Raw genomic sequence first — 12,132 nt, 5'->3', positions numbered from 1 at the left:
TATATTTAAAATAATAATAATAATAAAAAAATAAACTGCATTAGCTTGAAAAAAAAAATAGTTCACTTTATTGTGTATTGACCAGCAAGCTCTGTAGGCTTTCTCCCAGAGTACTGCTCTCTGCCTTTATTCTAGAACAGCAGAAATGTAATGCAAGCCTCGTCTGTTATTTTAAGTTTTCTAATAGCCACATTTAAAAAGCTAAAAAGCCCTAAAGTGCGTGGTTCAGTGGATAGAGTGTCGGCCTGCAGACTGAAGGGTCCCAGTTTCAATTCCGGTCAAGGGCATGTACCTTGGTTGCGGGCACATCCCCATTAAGGGGTGTGCAGGAAGCATCTGACTGATGTTTTGCTTTCATAGCTGTTTTTAACTCTCTATCCCTCTCCAATAAAATATATTAAAAATATATCAATAAAATATATTTAAAAATCAATAAAACATATTAAAAAATAAAAAGTTAAAAAAAAAAAACCACAGGTAAAATTATCTGATAATCTACTCTATTGAAACAAATATATCCAAAATATTATCACTGCAACATATTTAGGATCAATATAAACATATCCATCAGATGTTTTATATTCTTCCCTTCGTACAACATTTTCAAATTCCAGTATGTATTTTACATTGAAGAGTCAATCTCAATCCAGACCGGCCAAATTTCAAGTGCTCAACAGCCATACGCGGCCAGTGGCTACTATACTGGACATTTGAGACTGGTGGTAAGATTACGCTTTGTGGCATAACGGACCACACACTTTAAAATCTTGTGTAAACATCCTGGATGATCGGCATTGCTGTTAGGATTTTATATACTGAGCCAGACATGTAAGTAAATGTCTCTCACTTCCTTCTTTCACTCCCCAGGCCCACATATCTATGGCCCATACTCTCTTTCTTAAAGTATAAGAGCCTATACTTTTCAGCTTCTTCTAAACCAAGATCTAAAATGCACTCTCATCTGAGCATCTTCTAACAAAGCAGAAGGCCAGAAGGTGCAGCCAGGCTATTCTCTCTCTGTTTCCATAAATAGATACATCTAAAGCAGGCCTAATGTATGGTGACAATGATAAATGCAAGGACAGTTTCGTTTTGCTTAGAAGGAGGAAAGGAAATTTTATGTAATGAAGCAACACCACTCCCTCCCTCGATGAGAATTACAGTTTCGCCCTTTGCTCTCCTTCCCCCGCCCCTTCCCCCAAGAGATCCCTTGGGATATTCTGTTCATTTTCTGGAACAGAACCCAGTACTTCACCGCATAGGAATTCTGTGCCCAGAGGAAGAACAGAATGTTGGAATCAAGATCTAATGAATTCAACTCGGAGCCTAAGTTTGCTTCCAACATGGAAATGTAAACACACGCAATGAGATCTCCAACTCTGAACCATTTTGGATTCTCTGTTGGCAGAGCTGCCGCAGAGAGGAGCATCTCACTGGCTGTGGTGCCTGCACATGAGTTTGTTCTCAGAGACACGAGGAGGAAACCTCAGCGAAGCACATGGGAGGGTGTCTGCGTCTCTCCGTGATAATAAGACCTGATGACTATGTCTCCGATGCCAGTGTAATTATAGGCAGACGGATGGGTGAACAGGTTTTCTGGTGCTGACCCGACCTGTTCCCTCCAGCACAAAAGGCAACTTTTGTAGTCCTCAGAGAAGGAACCCCCCCCACCCAATCCCCATGAAACAAATAAAATGAAAAAACGTCTACATCTTGGGTGAAGTTCTAACACAGTCAGCAAACAGACGTCCACTCCCATGCAAATACAGAACACAGACAAAAATCAGGCCGCTGTAGCTTCCTAATAATCAAAAAACAAACAAAAAACAAAAAGCAGTTTTGAGCTGTGCTTGTCACCAACTTCAATAAAGCAAAGATACAAGTGACAACAAAGATGCACTTTCTCCAGCTACCAAATAATAATACTCCATGCCTCTGCCTGTCACTACCCCTCGGACGTTCTACATTTTGAAGGAAAGACTCTTAGGACGCATTCCATGCTCCTCAACTTTCATTTCAACTTGTCTGGGCGATAGTGTTTTATCTCAGCAAGGCCAAGGAGACCCACCAAGGCTCTCGGGGAACCCACACAGAGATAAGGCGGAGTGCGGACCGCATGCTGGTGTGGGACAGTTAGGCGATAAAGCCCCCCTCCCCCCCCCCCCCCCGGGCACCCACAGGCGCTGCGTCCAAACCCGGGAGGGTGGCACACCGCCCCGTGGGCACCGGGGCAGCATTCCAGAGCCCCCTGCAGAGGGCCTACAGACCCATCAAGACTTTTCTCCCCAGGGTATGAATTTGGTGAGGCAATCCCTCGGAACAGGGCAGAGTTTGCCTGCCCTTGGCCTGTGCCTGTGCCTGCTGCCCCCGGCACATGGGCCCGCAGAGCCAAGGCTGGGGCCTTAACCTCGCGGGCAGCTCCTGGCTCAGCCTCTGTCCCAGGGAAGCCCACTCCACGGAAACACGTCACAGACACACACACATGGCAGCTGCACGGGCTCCCGGCCCCCCCGGGAGGGGGAGAGACTTGGAAACACAATTGCATATGTTTCTGGCAACACCCCTGGACTTGCAAAGTGCTGAGTGCGGGCCGGCGCAAGCTCCACCGTGTACCTGCTCATGTTACAGGCTCCGGAATCAAAGTATCCTCACATGACACATGACTACCAATGACAGATTCCGGCTCCGTTAAAGAAAAAAAAAAGAAAAAGAAAAGAAAAGAAAAGAAAAGGAAAGGAAAGGAAAGGAAAGGAAAGGAAAGGAAAGGAAAGAGAAAAGAAAAGGAAAGGAAAGAAAAGAACAGAGAAAAGGAAAGGAAAGAAAGAGAAAGAGAAAGAAAGAAAAATCGGAAAATCGGGGGAGAGGGGAGCGCTGTACCTATTCGTCCCGCTTTTGCCTACTAACCTGAACATAAGGACTAACTACTTTTCCTACCTTTCCACCTCTCCTTCCATCCACCCACTGCGGCTCCGCCCCGGAGCGGAGCGCGGCACTCACTTTGGGAGCCGCCGCGGGTGACGCACCGCGAGCCGGCGGCGGGGGGCGGGGGCCGGGCAGGGCGTCTTCCGCCCCGTAAACTTGGCCAAAAGGCAAACTGGCCTGAAATACGGCGCTCGCCATATAAGGAAGCCCAGCTAAACATGTCGTGCGTAATTTAGGGGTAAGCAGGCAGAGCATTAACCTTTGCGTGCACGCACTCGGCCCAGACGCAGACCGGGCTGGAGGGGCAGCCCCGGGGGCCGGGAGGCGGGGGTCTCCGGGGGGAGCCACGGCGGTGGCTCCCATCGGATGGGCTCGCTGCACCCCACAACCCTCCACGAAGGTCATTAAGTTGCAAGTACACTTGCACGCACCTGTTTATTCCTCTCTCTCTCTCTCTCTCTCTCTCTCTCTCTCTCTCTCTCTCTCTCTCCTGCCAAGTTGGAAGCTGGCTGCGCTCTGACAGTGTCCGCATTGCCCGGGGACGGGGCTGCTGCCTCTGCGACCTCCCGATCCCCCTCCAGCCCTCCTAGATGGTGCGATCGGGGACCAGCCGCGGCGGAGCCAGTGCCCCCCGAGCCTCCCGGCACGTCCCCCTCCTCCTCCAGCCCCGGGAGCCGCGGCCAGACAATGCCGAGCCGCCCGGCAGCCAGCCAGCCCGGCGCAGGCGACCCGGGGACGTGGAAACTCACCTCTCACATGTTCTGTTCACACGCAGCCCGCCTGCCCGCGAGTGCCCAGGGCATTGTGGGAGTCCGGACGGCGAGAGAGGGGCCCGCGGCGGGCGGCGGAGACACTGAACTTGGCGGCGGCCGGTCAGGGCGGCAGCATGGTGCGCGCCGCGGCTCGCTCAGCTGCAGGGGGAGGACGGTTGCATGTCGCCGCCCTGCAGCCTCTTATCGCCGAGCTCGGGTTTCCGCCGCCGCTGCGCGGCCCCTCCCCCGCCGCCCGCCCAGCCCCGCCAGGAAGCCCGGGGCGGACTCTCTCCCGGGCCCGGATCGCACGCGGCGCGGGCGAAAAGGCTGCAACTTTCCGCCTCCCGGCGCCCTGCTCTGCCCCCCGCCCTCCCCCGATCTCCCCCCAAACCGGCCGATCGGGCGCCCCTCGACCCCGCAGAGTCCGCGGCGTGGAGTGCTGGCCCCGCGGCGGGCGGGTGGGCGCGGGGAGCGGGAGGGAAGCCAGCCGAGCCGGGGCCGGCGCTGGCGAGCTGCATCCCCGCAGCCGCCCGGTGGTATCTTCCATCGCCTACGTCCCAACACGAGAACCTTCCCGTTGGGGTGCCAACGGGGCTTGTTCCTAGGACTTTTGGGCTCCTTCTTGGACAGACGCATCTGTTTGTTCTCTACAGACGCCCCGATGGATGGGGGGTGGGGAGGGGTCTTGGGAAGGGAGTCTACCCCCCAAGGTTAGACTGAAGGTGAGGTTCTGATGAGGGTATCACCTTGGGATCAGATAGGGCTGCAGCCTTAAAAAAAAATGCACCACAGGGTGTTTTTTGAACCTGGATGGCCCGCAGGCGGGGAAAAAACATCTGCAAGAACGACCTCCCTCTGCAAGGCCGACCTCTGATGAGTATCTATCTCGAGTAACAGGGTGTCCGCAGTTTTGGAATTCCTCAGGCAGGCAGGCGGATGGTCACACTAGCACAAACACTGATTTGTAAATATATTTTTTTGGAATGTAAAAAAGCCCTTTTTCTTGCCCACGCTGCGCTATTTGATTGATAGAAAGCAGTCATCCCCACCACCGCCACCCCCAACCCCCTTAAAAAAATATATATATATATCATTTTCTGAAATGCTGGAATATCCCAAGGCAAGTAAGTCATATTGTTGCTGGCGCAAAAGGAACCACAGCCCCCCAAATCATAATTCGCTGGGTGTTATAAAGATGTAACTTGGCCTCACTTTGAATGGAAAGAATCCTAGACGCAACGTGGTGTGATCAAGTGTTGGAAATTTGGGGGTAGAATTTTCCCTGGATCTGAGGAATGTTGATAACTTGTTCGGTGATTCTAATGAAAAACATTGGCTTCGTGTTTGGCCACAATTTGGAGCCAGATGGAAATATGGTTCCGCGTTCTTCCTACAACTTGCTGTGAAGTTGTGTTAAAGAGGGTGCGGCCCGGGGAAGAAGCCGCAGGAAATGTGCTCAAGGACAGAAATAATTCCAGCGGCATTAGTAAGCTTGAGTTCTCGGCCCTTGGCTAGGTCCAGGAAACACTGAGTTAATATTGCACACTGCTCCCTTCCAGAGCTGGTGAGATAATTAATTAAATGGTGCCCCTTCTCAGTGTCCATTATTAACATCTACCCAAGTGCACACGCCCTGGGAGCGAATGCCAAAGGACACTGGCACTTTCTCAGAGAATCTGGGTGGACATCCCCTACCTGCCCATGAATAGCTATGAGGACTTCCTTCTTACTCCGCATTTATTTCAACAACTATGGCGCCTGCCATCCCAGAGATGCAGAGCTGATGATAAGACAGAGTCAGTCCCTACCCTCAAGGATGATACCTCTCCTGGGGAAGAGACAAACCCAGCAGGCTCCTGAGAAGTTACTTGAATGGTGTGTAGAGCCTACCATTTGGCTCACTGGATAGAGCACTGGCCTGTAGACTGAAGGGTCCCGGGTTCGATTCTGGTCAAGGGCAAGTACCTCAGTTGCAGGCTCCTCCTGGCGGGGGCCTGGTCAGGGCTTGTGCAGGAGGTAACCAATCGATGTTTCTCTCACATCAGTATTTCTCCCTGTCTTTCCCTCTCTCTTCCACTCTCTCTAAAAATCAATGGAAAAATATCCTCGGGTGGGTGAGGATTTAAAAAAAAAAACACACACACAAGAAAGTGTGTAGAAATTAGCAAAATGAAAAGGGAGTTGAGGCCTGGTCAAATGGAGAAAAGAGTATGGCTAGCCAAAACGGGTTTGGCTCAGTGGATAGAGCCTCGGCCTGTGGACCGAAAGATCCCAGGTTCGATTCTGGTCAAGGGCATGTACCTTGGTTGTGGGCACATTCCCAGTGCGGGGTGTGCAAGAGGCAGCTGATCGATGATTCTTTCTCATTGATGTTTCTAACTCTCTTATCCCTCTCTCTTCCTCTCTGTAAAAAAAATCAATAAAATATATTTAAAAAAAAAAAAAGAAAGAAAAGAAAAGAAAAGAAAAGAAAAGAAAAGAAAAGAAAAGAAAAGAAAAGAAAAGAAAAAGAGCATGGCCAATACAAGTGACCTGCCTGTTAGAAGTAAGAGGAGGATCAGAGCTGGGGAGTGGCAGGACATGAGCTAAGAGTAGGTCTGCCTTTAGCCCAGGGATCTCAACTTGACTCTGAAAACTGGGATGGACTAGGAGAGTCGACACATCAAGGAGACATGTGGAGTTTGGACTTGCACTTCAGAAAGATCCCGTGGCAACAGCTTAGGGGGACTGAAGTGTGGGGTGGTGGCCTGGGGAAGAAGGCTGAATGGGTGTGGACGGACTGGAACAGTGAGTGACTCATGCAGGGAAGGAGGAAAGGAGGAGCCTTGGAAGCCAGCCATATGCTGGCTGAGCCTACTGAATTGTTTGCTACTTGCTTTTGGTTTCTTCAGTTTGCCTCCCTCCCGTGCTCCCCCAAAGCAGCCTCTGACTGTGGAGCTGGGCCACCTTTGCACCGGCTGGCAGGCTGGTGCCCTCACTCGTTTCCATGTGTCTCTCTGCTCAGGACAGCCCATGAACAGCCAAGGGCTAAACCCACTGGTGGGAAATTATTTCCAATTGTTCTCAGACCTTGTGGAGTTCCAAGCCAGGGCTTTGGTGTGTTTTTCTTGTGGGTTAGAAAATGTGCTGTTTGGAACAACATCGTGGAAAGCAGGACTTTGAATCCGTGCATGGAGCAAGAGGGGAAATTATTTTTCCACTTCAGCACTGGAGGTTGTGGGAACAAAAGAGAAATTGAAACTGAGACATATTTTCTGCTCCACTGAGCAGACTACAGAGAAATACAAGAAAGACCCTGAACGTTAAAAACAAAATGAACATCTTGGTAAATAACAAAGAGGGGAAAAAATGTTATTTTACATCTGAGAAAGGCAAAAAACAAAAACAAAAACAAACATAAAAAAAACCCTCATATAAAACAATGATCAACCAAGGACTCAAAATGAGTTAAAGCCAAACCAGTGTGGCTCAATGGTTGAGTGTTAACCCATGAACCAGGAGGTTATGGTTTGATTCCTGGTCAGAGCACATGCCCAGGTTGTGGGCTCAATCCCCAGTAGGGGACGTGCAGCAGGCAGCTGATGATTCTCTCTCATCATTAATGTTTCTATCTCTCTGTCCCTCTCCCTTCCTCTTTCTGAAATCAATAAAATATATTTTTAAAATTAATTAAATTGTGATATAAAATTTCACTGTCACTGGTTTAGCTTAATTTATCATTGACAATACCACGTGAATAATGACATTTTAAACTTAAAGCACTGTTGCAAATACCAGCTCAATATGTTAAAAATATTACATCATGTTGCCAACTTTCAACTACCAGAGGAATTCTAACCACATTTAAATTGTGGAAATTATTTAAAAATTATTATAGTAATAAAAAGTAAATAGTTCCTCATTTAGAATACCCATCGATATTCTCTCAGTACCAGGAGAGAATTATGGTTTCTCTTACTTCTGTGTAGTGTAGTATGGTTCCCCAGGTTGATGAGTGAGTACATCCATAAATATAATGAAGATCATTTATGCGCAGAGGGAAAAATTTTACAAAACAATTTCAGATGAAATAAAACTACATTTTCAGATGAAAGAAAGCATGCTCACTGCGGGTTACCGAAATATTTCAGACCATTCAAGTCTTAATTATACCAATTAATCCCAACAGAAATACAGTTAAGAAATAACTTTTTTAAAGATAATATCAACCCCCCTGGTTTACCAATAATGCAGATAAAGGAAACGGTAGCATTTATCTTTTTCACCAAAATGGCAGTCATTAGGCACCTCTGTAAGTGTGAGTGTAGGTGTTCTGAATTATATCTTTTTGTTCAACAGCCATTAGCTGTTGTGCACGGGTGGGGTCTGGCCAGCCTGGGCAGGGGGAGGGGACTTGGGCAGTTGGCCGACCTGCCTGCTGGTGGAACTCCTGGTCAAGGGGATGATTTGCATATTCACCTTTTATTATATAGGATATACACTGAGTAGCCAGATTATTATGCGTTCAGAGATCATAATAATCTGACCACTCAGTTGTATATAGATTGTGTACACAGTCCCCGACTTATAATGGTTTGACTTTAGATTTCTTGACTTTATCTTGGTGCTAGAGTAATGCACATTCAGTGGAAACCATACTTCAAATTTTGAATTTTGCTCTTTCCTTGAGCTAGTGATATGAAGTATGATAATGTTATGATGTTGGGCAGTCACAGTGAGATGATTTTGCCCAACTGTAGGCTAATGTAAGTATTCTGAGCATATTTAAAGTAAGCTATGATGTTTAGTAGATTAGGTGTGTTAAATGCATTTCTGACTTAAAATATATTCAGCTTACTATGGGTTTATCAGGATGTAACCCCATCTTAACTCAAGGGGCATCTATCTATATATGATATCATACGGCAGATTGTTCGCATAGCATATTATATATTATGACACATTACACATATATGTAATGCTTAATGCATAAATCATATAAATATGAAAATATATGTAAATCAATGTATTTGTCTTAACATATTTATACATTTTAAAATGGTTAAAATGTTGATCTGGTTATACATTTACCAATTAAGTAATTTTCCCTAACTGTTGAATCTAAATCTTCAATATAATTATTCTGGCACCTGAATAGAGAAATAGATAGCAAGTACAGTTCAAAATTAAAAGTTGAGAAGCACACAGTGTTAGGGAGGAACATTGGAGACCAGCTAGCCCTGTTCCCTTGCTAGGTGGGAAATATCCGTGTGTAAGTACTTGGTTGGCACTGTGACAGAGCAGAACTGGCTTTGATGTCCTTCTGACTCTGTTCTCTATTTTCACTGTTTTTCTTTAAAACTTGGGGGCACCAAAAAATCCTAATATAGGTCCCCAACTGTAATATGAAGAGGAACCACTGGAAATCTAATGCTGAAGAAAATGAGCAGGATACTGCAAGGAACTTACAGTTAAGAGAGACATGATTAATCAAATCAATCACATCCCAACTGTAAAGCTACAATCTTGATACCTTTGGACAGCGGGGACGACGAAAGTGTCTGTTTTAGAGGTGGGGGTGGAGGTGGGGATAGTACAGGATCCAGATGTGCTTTTCACAGATATAACTAGATTAGCCTTGACCACTAGTATATTTAAAAAACCAATAGTGATTCCAATTCCCAGAGAGAGTTACTAGTAACATTATAGCCCTTCCAGGCATTTCTCAACACATTTCTACAGAGTTGATGTCGTACTATTGTATATGTGCAATTTTGTGTTCTGTAATTTCCTCCATTTACTCTTACAATATAACTTTGTAAAACAAAAGCCATCCTCCATGCCATTCATTATAATCTTCATTTATCATGTGAAGTAATGGAGCCTGGAGAATTGACCCTTGACCCATCCTTATAGCTAATAAGGAGTTGGGGCAGTGTGTCACAGATTGTCTTGGGTCTGGAATTAATGTGTTTAATGGGTAATACATTTCTAAACGCTCCACCTGAGCTATACACTTCTCTTCTTGTAATTAAGGAAAAGAAAATATGTAATAATGCTCTCTTAAGAAAATAGTTACAAAAAGTAATATGAAAGAGGTAATCAGAAGGTCCAAGTGGACAGATTATTTAAACATGCTTATAATATATAAATACATGTAGTAATGTGAAAACCTTTCTACCATCTCATAAAATCATGTGTTGTGGCTTAGCTCAGAATCCCCTTATAGTCTTTTTAAAATAAGTATCCAACAATATACTAATTTATACTTATACCGGTAGTATACGTGTGGATAGTATAACTATTGCATGTACTATAATCCAAATATTTCTACCTATTAACTTTGCTGCATGGAGAATAAAAGCTGAAAAATACGCTTGTTTTCTTCAGCATTGCCTCACTTGTTCCTAAATGCAAACAAAATTTTTGAAAATACCAATAGCAAGGTTGTTTTCCCCCCTAAATGTGTATGCATCTAGTTACTCGTTTTATTTTTTTAAGGTCCTTTGCTTGGCTTCTATAATATTCTATTTCCCTTTCTCTGTTCATCTCATAGTGTGAGCTCTCTCACTCTCTCTCTCCCCTTTATCTCTATCTCTAGCGCTAGCTCTATTATCTCTCTATCTCTATCTCTATCTCTATCTCTATCTCTATCTCTATCTCTATCTCTATCTCTATCTCTATCTCTATCTTTCTAGCTCTAGCCCCAGCTCTAGCTTTGCATCTTTTGTTGGCTCTTCTTGCTTCTTCTTACCTGTTTCCTAAAATTACCTTCTGACCTTGTCTCAAGAAATGCCCTGAAGTGATTTTTGTCACAAAATAAATGGTAGGAGCGTCATATACACATTTCTCTCTCTTTTCTCCCTCTCTGCCTTGCCGGGCAGTGTGGCAACTGAGCAGTGCGGTCCTCAGAAATGAATTCTAACAACTTAGGGTCGGCCTCAGTGTGCTGCCTATTGCTCCCTCACTCACTTCACACGTGTTTAGTGAGCGCTGACTATGGGCCAGCAGTTGTGCTTGGCCCTGACGCTACAGAAATCATTCTGACTTCTTCAAGGCGCACCCAGTCTGGCCTAGTGGGAGGAGACAGATGTGGAGGGGGGGTTGGGAGGGAGGAAGGAGGAAAGAACCTCGCACATTTGGACAGAGTGCAGCAAATGGAACAATTCGGTTAAATTCAGCAAACTCTGAGCTCTCACATGTGCCAAGCAGATGGCAAGGGGGAGCGGGCTGGGCCGGCCTTGCTCTGCACAGACCCCCAAGCAGCTGGCAAACGGTCCAATTACCTGGCACATGCGAGGGTTTCGTGGCCGGAAGAATGACACGGAATAGGGGTGAAGGGCTGTTTGACAGACAAGCAACTCCATCATCTGAACGCTTTAAACAAACCGTTGCCCTAGCAACCTGAGGAGAAAGTTTGTTTTTCTTCTTTTTCATGCTGCCTTTAGCCTCTCAAGTGTCAAGTCCAATTCTCAGACCCCAGGGTTCCCCTCCAGCAGGTTCCCTGCCCCTGCCCCTGCCCCAGTCCAGACTTTCAATGAGAAATCCTCAACTAGGTGATAGGAGATTATCTGATTAAAGCCATTCGCACTAAGGCGAGAATGAGGCTTAATCCTTTAAAAGTGTTTGCTTTGACAAAGGACAGCTTGTTAACCATAATGAACCACTAATTGGCTGCAAAAGGAACCCTCCTCCTCACCTTTGGACTCCTCGCCCCCACTGCCTTCCCTTATAGATGTTTCTAACTCTCTATCCCTCTCTCTTCCTCTCTGTAAAAAATCAATAAAATATATTTAAAAAAATGGTGTGACTTGTCATGCACCTGCTTGAACATGGTGCTTTATTTATTTATTTTTTTAATCCTCACCAGACAGTATTTTTTTATTTTTTTATTTTTAAGAAGGGAGGAGAGATGAGAGAGAAAAAAAAGAGAGAAACATCAATGTGACTGATGTGAGAGAGACACATGGTCTGGCTGCCTCTGGCACGTGCCCCAACTGGGTCCAGGGGTTGAACCTGCAACCGAGGTACATGCCCTTGGCCTGAAATCAAACCTGTGACCCTTCGGTCCATGAGCCGATGCTCTAACCACTGAGGAAACTGGCCAGAGCCATGGCTCTTCTTAGGCAACTGAACTATGTTTCACTTCATATCAGGTAAACATCAGTGGCTTCTGGGCCTACAACAAATTCGACAAACCATCAAGCCCCCACGGAAGATAATCCTACATATTCTATAATGCTTAGGTTGCTGTTTGCTTAAAAGCCTTCCCCCTGTCCCTTTCAAAGACATGGCGGCCCTGAGTGCCCCTTGAGAATGACAGTGGGGCCTCTGAGATGGGGCTATCTTAGACTATATAGAATATAGGTATGTTGTAGAATATATATGTAATATATTTATATATCGCCTATATGAATTTTTGGGAATAAAACCTTCTTTGCAGACGTTAGTATACTTTATAAATTCGTTCAACCAATTA

The 12,132-nt window shown here is 45.9% G+C and overlaps 2 protein-coding genes across 16 annotated transcripts in view; both read right to left on the bottom strand.

The window, feature by feature from the left end:
* The window catches only part of SUCNR1 (succinate receptor 1), a 608,141-nt gene that overhangs the window by 341,509 nt on the left and 254,500 nt on the right, over positions 1-12,132 (bottom strand). The window lies entirely within an intron of this gene.
* The window catches only part of MBNL1 (muscleblind like splicing regulator 1), a 192,261-nt gene that overhangs the window by 164,241 nt on the left and 15,888 nt on the right, over positions 1-12,132 (bottom strand). For 4 of the 15 annotated variants that reach the window (XM_084873875.1, XM_084873867.1, XM_084873876.1 and 1 more), the window contains exon 1: positions 3,672-3,914. The exons of 1 other annotated variant lie outside the window; for it this stretch is intronic. The gene's annotated coding sequence lies outside the window, so the exon portion shown is untranslated. Of the gene's footprint in view, positions 1-3,671; positions 3,926-12,132 lie in introns of those variants that run through there. 10 more of the 15 variants (XM_084873871.1, XM_084873866.1, XM_084873870.1 and 7 more) reach the window with 7 other exon arrangements.

This window comes from Pipistrellus hanaki, assembly GCF_964339955.1.
Source record: "Pipistrellus hanaki genome assembly, chromosome: 2".
Classification (NCBI taxonomy): Eukaryota; Metazoa; Chordata; class Mammalia; order Chiroptera; family Vespertilionidae; genus Pipistrellus; species Pipistrellus hanaki.
Note: the sequence above shows the minus strand (reverse complement) of the source record. Positions and strands in the feature narration are given on the sequence as shown.